The sequence below is a fragment of the Canis lupus genome, chromosome 3 (genome assembly GCF_011100685.1).
Source record: "Canis lupus familiaris isolate Mischka breed German Shepherd chromosome 3, alternate assembly UU_Cfam_GSD_1.0, whole genome shotgun sequence".
NCBI classification, from domain to species: domain Eukaryota; kingdom Metazoa; phylum Chordata; class Mammalia; order Carnivora; family Canidae; genus Canis; species Canis lupus.
This window is the reverse complement of record NC_049224.1, coordinates 28,081,072-28,094,205: the sequence shown is the minus strand read 5'-3', so window position 1 is coordinate 28,094,205 and position 13,134 is coordinate 28,081,072. Positions and strand designations below refer to the sequence as shown.

General features: G+C 39.3%; 1 protein-coding gene and 1 long non-coding RNA gene across 2 annotated transcripts in view; one reads left to right on the top strand and one right to left on the bottom strand.

Moving 5' to 3' along the window:
- The window catches only part of ARSB (arylsulfatase B), a 166,366-nt gene that overhangs the window by 103,710 nt on the left and 49,522 nt on the right, over positions 1-13,134 (bottom strand).
- LOC119871172 lies at positions 729-11,982 on the top strand. The gene is made up of 3 exons (XR_005356830.1): positions 729-788; positions 6,120-6,186; positions 10,908-11,982. It is a non-coding gene; the product is annotated as an uncharacterized LOC119871172 (long non-coding RNA).

Sequence of the window (13,134 nt, the reverse complement as noted above, 5' to 3'; positions counted from 1 at the left end):
CAAGCGACCGGAGGGCGTTCAGGGCTACTGGCCGAGGGCCTGGGAGCCCTTGGGCGCTGCTCCCATGCACAAAGCCTGGAGGGGAACTGCAGATGAGGGGACCCTCCATTTCTCCACAGTCCTGGCCAAGATTTTTTTTCTTTTGACGTGCATGCATACACGCTGGCTTTATCCTGACTTAGGAATCCAGCAAAGCCTGGATAGGAACATCTGTTTTTGACATCAGTTTCTTCTACTCTGCAGGCTGGTTGTCTTTTTAACTCTTTGGGGGCCCCTGGCTAGACCTTGAATTTCCTGGTCCAACTCGACAGAGGTGAGAGGGCTTGAGGGAGTTAAGTAAAGCTATGTGCTGCCCTTGGAAGAACTCGCAAATGCTTTATATATTAAAACAAAAAACCACACTTGGATCAAGTTCTTGACAAAAAGCCAACCAATTAGGTAAACGGTACAGTCCAAGAGGCAGTGCCATTCTGTGCAGAGAATACTGAATTGGAAGCACAGAAACCTGGGCTCTCGGTCTGCTTCTGCTGCAGCAGATGCCCTTATCCTCCTTCCTCATCATTCAGTTCAAGATGTTGGTCCACGCTCACACCTTCCTCCCTGAAAGTGCTCTATTTTGTTAAAATGTCCCACTGATAAGAGCAGCCTTTCTCTGTTATAGAACAATTCCATTGATTTAAAGATAACCTTAAATCATCTTTGTCTATGTTCTATATTCCAGGACGCCTGGGTTGCTCAAGTCTACTAAGTGTCCAACTCTTGGTTTCGGCTCAGGTCATGATCTCAAGGTCTGTGAGTTTGAACCCCATGCCAGGCTCTGTGCTCAATGCAGAGTCTTCTTGAGATTCTCTCTCCCTCTGCCCCTCCCCCGGCTCATACTAGTGCGCACACACACACACACACACACACACACTCCCTCTCTCTCAAATAAATAAATAAAATCTTTAAAGGAAGAAGAATTCCATCTGGAAGTTTCAGTTGAAAAATATACAAATGAAAAAGTAGAAATTAAATATTTTATTAGTCACTGTTCCATCTACTATTCCAACATATTCCACAATTATTTAAACACCACTGATTATCAAAGTTCCCATGCTAATAGAACCGATTTTAAGACTAAAATTTCAGACTGTTGGGACGCCTGGGTTGCTCAGCAGTTGAGCATCCACCTTCAGCCCAGGGCATGATCCCGGAGTCCTGGGATCGAGTCCCACATCAGACTCCCCACAGGGAGTCTGCTTCTCCCTCTGCCTATGTCTCTGTCTCTCTCTGTGTGTCTCTCATGCTTAAAAAAATAAAATTTCAGACCACAAAAAAATTAAAATTAAAGTTTTTATTTTTTTTTACATTTCCTTTTTTTTTTATTGGTGTTGAATTTACCAACATACAGCATAACCCCCAGTGTCCGTCACCCAATCACTCTAAAAAAAGTTTTTAAAAAGAATAAATAAAAAATATAAAAAATTTCAAACTGCACAAAGGCAGAGATATGGATAGATTTTCTAAGAGTAGAAAAGAAAACTTCTAAAGGATAAAAAAGTAGGAAGGCAGGGCGGCACAATACTCTTTGGAAATGTAATATCTTTTTTATTTCTACTTATGTAATATCCTTTCTATTTTCTAAGTTTGGACAATGATTGCTTCAAAAATATCTAAGCACACTTAAAAATCCAAATGTCTGAAAATACAAAATCTCTCTAAGACAGTTCTCATACAATAGCACATATCAGAATCTTGTTAATACACAGATTGCTGGGTCCCACTTCTAAAATTTCTGGTCCAAGGAGGGGCCTGAAAATTTTTATTTCTAACAAGTTTCCAGGTGATGAGAATGCTTCTGGGTCTATGCTCTGAGAACCATTCTCCAGAGAGAGATGTAATGGCTGGTACATTAATATCAACCAGCTTTACTCAGTATACTTTATATCCTCAGTTCTTTAGAATCACTGGTCAAGTGTGGTTGAGTAGTGAGAGTGGAAATAAGCAAGAACACAAATGGGTACTGATTCAATGCAAAATATCCATTAAAAGTCACACAAAGAGAAAATGGCTGACCCTTAACTTTTGTGAGGATTTGATTACAAAGGTAGTTATTTTCTGAATGGCAAAATTTTCTTAAGGATGAAAAAAAATGTGGCAAAGGAGAAAGTTTTATAATAATGAGTCTCTGGGTCTAAACTATATCAGGGGTTTTCATCCTTCATCCTGACTATGCTGCAGAATCGCTTTGGGAATCTGAATCTTTGGGGCAGGCTTTCTAGGCAGCTTAAAAATACAGAGAAGATTGTGAACCTGCCTAAAAGAAAATAGTATTTGAATTTCCATGATTGGAGTACAGAATCTCACACATATTTGAGACATCAACACGAAGATGATGAGGTCAAGAAAGATGAAAGAGCGCACGAGAAGCTGTACAGCTAGTTAGAAGCAAAGCCACAATCACACTTCTTCTCCCGAAGCCCGTCCAGCTCTCTATCCCAGTATTTGACTACAAGAGTAATAATAATTAAAAGGAGAGAAAAAGGAAGTAATTGGGGAGAATCTAAAATGGAGGCCTCAGTACACAATAGTAAGGTCAATTACCATCTTGGGAGATTCCAGGGGTTTCATTCCAAGTATTCGTTTTTTGTGTTGTTGTTTTTTTTTAAGACTTTATTTATTTATGCATGAGAGACACACAGAGAGAGAGAGAGGCAGAGACACAGGCAGAGGGAGAAGCAGGCTCCATGCAGGGAGCCCAATGCGGGACTCGATCTCGGATCTCCAGGATCAGGCCCTGGGCTGAAGGTGGCACTAAACCACTGGGCCACCTGGGCTGCCCTTTTTTTTTTTTTTTTTTTTTTTATTTTATTTACCAAGTCCCTGTTTTAAAAACCGAGGAGTCAATGCAGGCTTTCACCAATTCTGGACCTGCTCTTCTAATGAATGGTTATGTAACCAGGCCTTCACCATCTATAACCCAAATGGTTGTGGGGAGTCTGGTTCATACCATTCTTATAATACACTAGGCTATATGGATTTGAAGACTAGGAAAAAGAGAGAAAATGGACGATAGTGATGCTCTCTGGCAGCCCTCAGAGCTCACAGGCAAATTTTTTGCAGGTAAGTTATTTCTGACACTCCAAAAGCAAAATCACCATAGTGCACTGAGAGAGGTTTGCCAGAGGGAATGTGAAGCCACGGAGTGCTTGGTGAGGCCCACAGCTTGTCTGTGACTCAAGCTACTTTATGGGACTCAAAATGAGTTAAAACTACATTCTAAAAGCTGTATCTTCCACCTGGTTCCCATCACTGTTTTTGGCTAGCAGGAAAAGGACCTGTCAGTTTTTATCTGCAGGAAGCAAAACAGGGACAGCACATTTCAGGGAGAAGCAAATAAACATATTTGCCATGACGGTTTCAGGTTTACCAACACAGCAGGTGGGTCAGGAAGCTCTGCACTGATCCAAATGATTGCAGTCAACATCATCCGGCCAAAGAGAAGGTATATTTTGAACTCATGATAGGGAACAGTGGTCAGACAGGCGCATCTCCAACTACCTGACCAAGGCACTTATATTTTATGGAAACTTTTCTCTTGGGATCAATTCACAATACCACTATCCATTCCCATTTCTTGATGAAAACCAAAAATACGGTCAGAAATTATTTTTAAAGAAGCTTTGCTGAAAGAATATTTAAGGCATTAGAAAGAAAAATCAGTTATCATTTTGATCACTTAGAAGTTTTTTTCATGCTTATTGAAAACATGCTGAGGATGGGAGACAGGCCTGAGTGAGTCAGTGGGATCCTCCAGGAAGGTTTCCTGGGTGGCCAGGGCACTGCCTCCTTCCCCAGACCTTTTCCTGCCAGCCAATAACATGATGGGAGCTGGGCTTTTAAAAACGTAGATTTAATTCACTTTCCGTATCATAAAGTAGGCTGAGTCACAGCAAAAGCAACTGTTTGGGATGGATTTAGTACTTTTCTTATCCTGCTGTATGATGGAATCTATTTATCTTATTTGATTCTCAAGTTTCTCATAGTATGATCAGACACAAATGTCATGGTTCTTCTCAGTTTATTTTATAAGAAGTGAAGTTAGAGCCTCTGGATCCATTTCAACACAGACTCAGTGTTGCACATTTGTATTTACAGACTTGCCATTTTAGATACATCACGATTATTCTCTGCCACCACGTGTGTTTATGCCAAAATATCAAAGGTAACCAAATTTCTAGCCAAAGGAAAAAAAACCTCTCTTGTCTAGCTGTAGTCACCCAGATCATGATTTCTTAAAATGATTGCTATTATTAAAAAATACACTTTTGGAGAATTTTTAATGTCAGAGAAATTTTTACCATAGAAAATTAAGTATTTACCTTGAGTGGTAAGATAATGAACAATTTACATTGTTCCCTTTATATCTTTCAAGAGTTTTCTAGCTTTCTGCCATGATCATGTATTAATATTTTTTAATCAGAGCATGATTAAAGTCATTTTTAAAAATTTAATGAAGATACTAAGGATTTCTTTCAAAAATGGATATTCAATCTAAAATAAGTATGACTTATTTATTTTATTTTATTTTTTTTTAAGATTTTATTTATTCATGAGAGGCAGAGAGAGAGAGAGAGAGAGAGAGAGAGGCAGAGACACAGGCAGAGGGAGAAGCAGGCTCCATGCAGGGAGCCCGACGTGGGATTCGATCCCGGGTCTCCAGGATCACGCCCTGGGCCAAAGGCAGGCGCCAAACCGCTGCGCCACCCAGGGATCCCAGTATGACTTATTTTATAATAAAATCTACTCTGGTAATCCAATGGTTAGAAAATATTATTTTAATGTTAATTCATAAAAAAAGAAAGAAATGAACTAAGGGGTACCATTTTTAGAGAGAAAAATAGTATTTTTAGAGCTGAATTGTTTTAAAAATGTAAAATGAAAGAAGCCCTCCATGTCTCTACCAATCTTCAGTGCCATACCTTGTGGGAACAAGTGGTCCACGTATCTATCACAATGGAGTGGCTCACAAATACTTTGAGCCATATGATGATGCCAAGATACTTTATATTCATTTTACTTCATGAATGTCTTCTTAGGGATATTAAACATTCCTATTAATTTTCCAGGTAATTTGACAACCAATAGACTACTTTCTTCAGCTCCTGGACTGCTTTTCATTACTTACTAATTTTTTTTTTTTTAAGATTTTACGTATTTATTCATGAGAGACCCATAGAGAGAGAGGCAGAGACACAGGCAGAAGGAGAAGCAGGCTCCATGCGGGGAGCCTGACATGGGCTTGGATCCTGGGTATCCAGGACCAGGCCCTGGACTGAAGGCAGACAGTCAACCACTGAGCCACCCAGGCATCCCCCTTACTTGTATAATTTTGACTAAAAGAGGCATAAACACTCCCTTCTGTAAAATAAATCTGGTCTTCACTATCGATGTGCAGTTTGGTTTCTGTTTCCCATTCATTTCCTGGATACCTTATTGAGTTATCTGATAATTATCTGACCAACTAACTACTGCTGCCACCTCAATTGGAAAGATTTATCTGGGCAACCTATCTGGGCCCCTGGCTTCTTTTTTTTGAGCATAAAGGACTTTTCTGAGCTTGATACTGTAACTGAAAGGAAACCAGTGATTTCAGGAGCTTCTATCCTACATTAAGGATCATGGCTAGCAAAAAACACTCGAGTCAATCTAAGGAGAGCTGACTCTCTACACTAGGAGAAAAGATGTCTTAGAGGCAGTAATGGGGAAGATCAAATAGCTTTCTATTGAACATAAAGACTACATTAATTTGGGGGGAAAGTAAAAGGAGGGAGAGAATGTGAAACAGAAGGTAAAATGACACCTGACATCTATTGGATCTAAATTGTGTTTACTTGCCTACTACAGCCTGTAAGGAATCTTGGTCTGTGACTTCATTTACACTTTGAGGTTAGCATTTACTACAAATATCCTCTAAGATAAATGATTCATTGTAAAATCACTGAAGTTTGTGATGAGGTGAGCATGCAGCAAGTGGGGCGTGACTTTCATAAAATTAAATATATCCCAGACATGTATGAACATCTCACATGTAAACAGTTAACAATCATCACACACTCTATCCTACATTTCTTTTACAGCTCTAAGCTGGTCTGTGAAGGCTTCCCATGCAGGTTCTAAGGCAGAGACAGGCCAAGGTACATCAAGGTAAGTCCCTGAGTATTGGGAGAAAGAGACAGGTCCTCCTGGCCTATTCGACTCCAGGGTAAAGAACACTAGGTCTGGCCACATGGATCTAAACCCAAGAGCAGACTTGACCAAATTTTTCTTTCTTTTTTTTTTTTCTTAAAGATTTTATTTATTTATTCATGAGAGACACACACACATACACACACAGAGAGAGAGAGAGGCAGAGACACAGGCAGAGGGAGAAGCAGGCTCCATGCAGGGAGCCTGACATGGGACTCGATCCCGGGTCTCCAGGATCAGGCCCTGAGCTAAAGGCAGCGCTAAACCGCTGAGTCACCCGGACTGCCCATTGACCAAATTTCTGGGTAAATGTGGTAAAATACTAAAGTTGCCTGTCTTCTAGAAATATGCAGGTAGAACAAGAGGTCACTAATATAATGACCCATGGACTCCTACCCCAAGAACACCTATGTTTCCTTCCTATCCTCAAAGTCATCCTCTTACCGACGAAAATCAGAAGAAAGGAGCTAAAACATCAATTTGTTGTGCAGATAAAATGTTACCTTAATGCCAAGTTTTCTCCTTGAGATTTACATTTTCCTATTACAACATATCATTTATCATGCCCTAAGAACAATGTCAGTGTCTAAGAAAATCAGAAACAGTAAGGAATTAGGAAAGAATTTAGTAACTGGGGTAGTTATTCATTCATGGGAGGAGGGGAATCTTTCTGGCCTATCTTCTAGCAGGAACTATAAATGTATATATACCTATCATATGTTTTGCAACGTCAAACATTAAAATATCAACCTACTATGTGCCAGTGTTCCAAGCACAGGGGGTATCCTGATTAAAAAAAAAAGACAGATAAGGTCCTTGTACTCTTGAAGCTTAATTCTGTTGAGGGAGACAGATGACAAACAAATATGGCAAAAACAACCAGAACGATCATTCCCACTGGGATAAGTGCTATGCAGAAAACCAAACACTGTGATGGGGCAGACGAAGAGGGGGCAGGGAGGGACAACATGGGATGCAGGGTTGACTTGTGAGCTGATACTTAAAATGACAAGGTATCAGCAGCCATGAAAAGGTCAAGAGAAGAGAGTGCTAGGCAAAGGGAATTCAAGGGTCGAAGGCTTCTCTATTACAATATTAGGGTCATGTGATACACTGTGCCAAAACTTCTTTTAAATTAAGGACTACACTATTTTCCTGATAATCCTCTGTTGTCAAGAAAAATGTAGGCTAAAAGATACCAAGCAGTAAACCACAAATGAACTTTTATATCATCACTTCTTTTTCCATTATCTGTACTCCACCCACCTACTTAATTTCACTGAAATTTATATATGATAGGATACAGGTTCACATGAAATTCTTTTGTGTTCGAATCCAATTGTGGGTTTTTTAAAAAAGATTTTATTTATTTATTCACGAGAAACAGAGAGAGACAGAGACATAAGCAGAGGGAGAAGGCTCCCTGAGAGGAGCCAGATGCAGGACTTGATCTCAGGACCCTGGGATCACGACCTGAGCCAAAGGCAGACACTCAACTACGGAGCCACCCAGGTGCTCCAGTGCAATTGTGTTTAAAGGTGGCAAATTAAAGCACAGGTTCAAGGAGAATCGAGGTAAACTAAACACATGTCAATCAAATTTGGCCAGAACCAGTTAATTTCTTAGAAATTTACAATGGGACAAACCAAGACATAGACCAAACTCAAAGTGTCACCACACTTCCTCATGTTGGCAGTATCATGAGATAACCCTAAACATAAGTAATTCATAGTTTTTAACTATAACTTTGATTCGTGTATAGAGTAAATTTATTAGCAAACAGTAATTTATTGTTTCTCATAGGAAAAGTGTCGCCTATGTAGCAACTAAATATTCTAAACTCAACTTCATACTTAACATTATTTGCACAACAGGAAATTCTGATCGTACTTTTATGTACTAAAACTACCATTTCTAATACTTCCATTAGATGTAGCTGAAAACCTTAAGAAGGCAATATATTGTCAATTTTTTAAATAAAGCTTTTTTTTTTAAGTGGAATTACACTTATAGAAAGCTTTCAGGAATGTTCTTATTCAGTATATAGTAGAATACATCTGATTTTATTTGTGTCTTTCATATATAAAAAATATTTTATTTTAGAATAGTTTTAGATGTACAGAAAAATTGCAAATGTAATACAGAGTTCCCATATGCCCCACATTCAGTTTCTCTTCTGGTTAACATCCTACATTAATTAGTCGTATACATTTTGGGGACAAAAATATCAATTTTATGTATGCATGCATACGTGCACGCACACACACACACATAAACAAAGAACTTTCAACCCAATATGGTATTTCTTACATGGTTTAGCATAAGAACTGTACCTTTCAAGACCTTTTCTTAATGTCTGATTTTTTTCAAATGTTAGAATAATGATTTATTAAACAAAGTAATTCTTCCCCAGATACTTTTCGGAGTCAAAGCAATTTTTTATCAAAGGGTCACTACCAAGTAATTATCTAATTAGGAAAAACATTTTTTTTTCTCAGCTCAAAAAGGAATTAGAAATTATAACCACGGAAGAGTGCTAATTGGCTTTTCACAGAAGCAAAGTGCTAGAGCTCTTTTTGATTGTTTCACTCTTCTCCTCTGAAGGTTACCCATATTAACCCTTTATCTTCTGCACGACCACATCAATATAATGCTGTAATTCAGTAGTGGAGGAGAAACAAAACAGAGTCAAGTAAACGTTGGGATTTTTCTTAAGTGTGCAATTTCTATATGGACACAATTTCAATACAGGAAACTAGGAACCCCATTCTCCAATCTGGGATAAGGAGATGGAGGTGGGGTGGGGCAATGACACTCTGCAGCTCTCATGCTACAACTATAGCAGTTAGTAACCCCTGATGTGCCAGTGAGCCCATCACAGCCCAGATTGGAGAGTAGTCAGGATAGGACATGCTGTGGAACCACACAGCCCTTATTCTATACAAACGATGTCGAACAAGGAGAGACTGCCATTGCCAGCAGTTAGCGTAGACTGGACTTCAGGCAGGATTAGTGGATAGTCCAAATGCCTAGGGGAGTTTGGCCAAGTCTGATTCACTTTTATGTGCTTACATGGAGCCTTGCATAGAAGAATCATTGAAAGAATATTTGTTGAATAGATGAAAGAATAAAGATCTTACTCTTCCCTAAAAGAACTGCAGAGATTTGGGGTTACATATAGCCATTGGAACCCAGAAATCAAGAGCTTTCCAAGGAGGCAACCATAAGACTACATCTGAATTTCAAGAATTGGCAGATCTGGAGTCACTTCTTAGCACCCAGACTTCTGGTTAGCAAGCCCCTGTCCTGGAGAACATTGAATACATTTTCAGAAGAAAGTCTCCTTCACATCCCAAGAGGCAGAAGGAGGGAATAGGAGCAGAGGCACTACCTACTACAAGTGAATTCTAAAACTGGTAACAGTGGTGTTCTCTGGGAAAAGAAACTGAGAGGCTGAAGAACAGTGGCAGGCATACAGACTTATTTTTCACTCAAAAACTTCTGAACATTTGAAAATTCCGTACTTCATGCATTATGAGTTAAAAAATAAATTATTATTTAATAATGAACTCTAGATGAAGCCATTCCTGTGGAACAAGATTACTATGCAATTATCAGAGGAATGTATCAAACAGGAGACAGGATGGAGTGAGGGATCCAAAGATACACTATGGCCTTAAGTCCCAGAGGATCCTCTCCCCTGGGGGCCAAGGGCAGTGCCTAAGTGGGTATCTGAGCAGGTACATCAGTGGATGATGAGGTTGAGTGAGCAGCAGGGACTCACACTCCAAAAGCAGGCTGGGGAGGATCATCCTTCAGCACCTAGACTCATTTCCAAGGAGCTCTGCATATCCGGTGATCTGATTGTAAATCCTACCTCTTTCCAGCCCTTGAACGCTTCCCTTCTGTTTCCACTCCTTGCAGAGCACCGTCAACAAAAGTAAATTCCATCTGGAGTCTCTGGCTCTCCCCTAAGGACCTTGCTTCCTCTTCAGCCTCACTGTTCATCACTGCACTTTCTTTTTCCCCACCCTTCTCTCTAATCACTATCCATCTTGCCCCAGATTGTGGCTCATACACTCAGACTATACCACTGACTCAATTATTTTATTGCAGCTGTTTTTAGACTCCTGGATCACTGCTGCCATGTTCCTTGACAATTCTGACACCTACCAGCATCCTATCTCTCCAGTACCATTCCTATCACTCTCTGCAAACCACTGATGATTTCAATATCAATACAGATGATATAGATGATCTCTCCAAAATCCTGGACTCTCAGTGATCTGACTTCCTCCTCTTCAATGAGCTTATCCTCTACCCTGCTGTAGCATATCACTCCCAGATTATACTCTGGGCCTTACAGTTAAAAATATTTGTAAACTGCCCCCCCGCCCCCCGCGTGTGTCTCTCATGAATAAATAAATCTTTTTTTTTTTTTTTTTAAAAGGGCAGCCTGGATGGCTCAGCGGTTTAGTGCTGCCTTCAGCCCAGGGTGTGGTCCTGGAAACCGGGATCGAGTCCCACATCAGGCTCCCTGCATGGAGCCTGCTTCTCCCTCTGCCTGTGTCTGTGCCTCTCTCTCTCTCTCTGTCTCTCATGAATAAATAAAATCTTTAAATATATATATATATGTATATATATATATTTTTGTAAACCCTCCACAATTTTAATTTCAGGCATCACACTCTCTCCAGTGACCACCAACCATCTTATCAGCTCACTTGCTACTGAACTGAGCTGTTCAAAATGGTAACCACTAGAATACTGGATATTCACATGCAAAAGAATAAAACTGGATCCCTATCTTACAGCACTCACAAAAATTAACTCAGCATGGATTAAGGTCTTAAATCTAAGACCTGAAACTATGAAACTCCTAGAAATAAACATGGGGAAAGAACTCCATGACACTCAAAGCATATGTGACAAAAATAAAACCAAGTGGGATTACAACAAGCTAAAAAGCTTCTGCACAGCAAAAGAAACAATCACTAAAATTAAAAGGCAACCTACAGAATGAAAGAAAATACTTACAAACCATGTATCTGATAAAAGGATATATACCCAAGAGCAAAAAAATAATCTGATTTTTTAAATGGGCAAAGGACCTGAATGAACAATTTTCCAAGGAAGGCACACAACTGACCAACAGGTATATGAAAAGGACCTCAACATCACTCAGCATCAGAAAAATGCAAATTAAAAGCACAATGAGATATCACCTCACACCTGCCAAAATGGCTATCACCAAAAAGACAAGAAGTAAATCCTGGCAAGGATGTGGAAAAAAGGGAACCCTAATGTACTTCTGGTAAGAAAGGAAGTTGATATAGCCACTATGGAAAACAATATGGAGGGCCCTCAGAAAATTAAAAATAGAATTACCATATGATCCAATATCCAATAATCCCACCTCTGGGTACATAGCCAAAGGAAATGAAATTACTATCTTGAAGAGTTATCTTCATCCACATGTTCACTGTGGTGTTATTTACAAAAGCCAATACATGGAAACAACCCAAGTGTCCACGGATGGATAAATGGATACGGAAATATGTAGTGCTGATAAAGAATATATAATGAAATATTATTCAGCCATAAAAAGGACGGAAATGCTGCCATCTGTGACATGTTTGAAACTTGAGGGCATTATGCTCGTGCAACAAGTCAGAGAAAAGCAACTACTGTATGATCTTACATGTGAAATCTACAAACAACGGAACGCTTATAAGAGACTTGGTGGCTGCCAAGGGCTGGGGGTGGGGGAAATGGGTGGGGTGAGCAAAGGGTACAAACTTCCAGGTACAAGATGAGTAAGTTCTAGGGACCTAATATATAGCTTGGTGACTTTAGCTAACAATACAGTACTGAACACATGAAAATTGCTAAGAGAGTAAATCTTCTATGCTCTTACCACACACAAAGAAACTATATAAGGTAACAGATGTGTTAACTAACGTTCTTGTGGTAATCATCTGGCAATACATACTTGCATCAAATCATCATGTTGTACACCTTAAACTTACACAATGTTATATGTCAATTATATCTCTATCAAGTGAGGGGAAAAAAAACAAATGGTAGCCACTAGGCACATTTGGCTATTAAGCACCTCAAATGTGGCTAGTCTGAATTGAGAAGTGCTTTAAGTATAAAATACACACCAGATTTACTGTATTTTTTTTAAAGATTGTACAATATCTCAATGATAACTTTCTATATTGATTACTAATTGAAATAATACTTTAGCTCTATTACATTGAATAAAATATATTATTAAAACTAATTTTACCTATTTTAGTTTTTTTGAACACAGCTACTTAAAATACGTATGTGACTCACATTTGTGGTTTGCATTATATTTCCATTGGACAATAGTGATCCAGAACCTCACTTCAATAATTCTTCAACCACCCTCAGGATATACAATCCTTCAATCACACTACCTTTTTACCACATCTTAACAACCCTCCACCAAGTCCTAAGTTTCCCTCCTTACCCCACTTGCATTGCATGGCCCCTCATTGTAACCACTTCTGTTTTGTTGTTTTATTTGTCTTAAGTTTTTTAATTGAAGTATAACCAATATACAGTATTATACTAGTTTCAGGTGTACTATATATAATAACGAGTCTATACATTTCTTAGAGTTCATCAAGATAAGTGTGCTCTTAATCCCCTTTACTGATTCCACCTATTCCCCTGCCCATGTCATATTCTCTCTCTCTTTTTTTTTTAAAGAGGAAGAGTGTGAGTTTGGTGGGGGAAGAGAGAACCTCAAGCAGACTCCCCACTGAGCATGAAGCCCAACGTGTGGCTCAGTCTCACAACCCTTAGATCATGACCTGAGCTGAAATCAAGAGTCAGACGCCACCCAGATATCCCCATATTCTCTTCTTCATA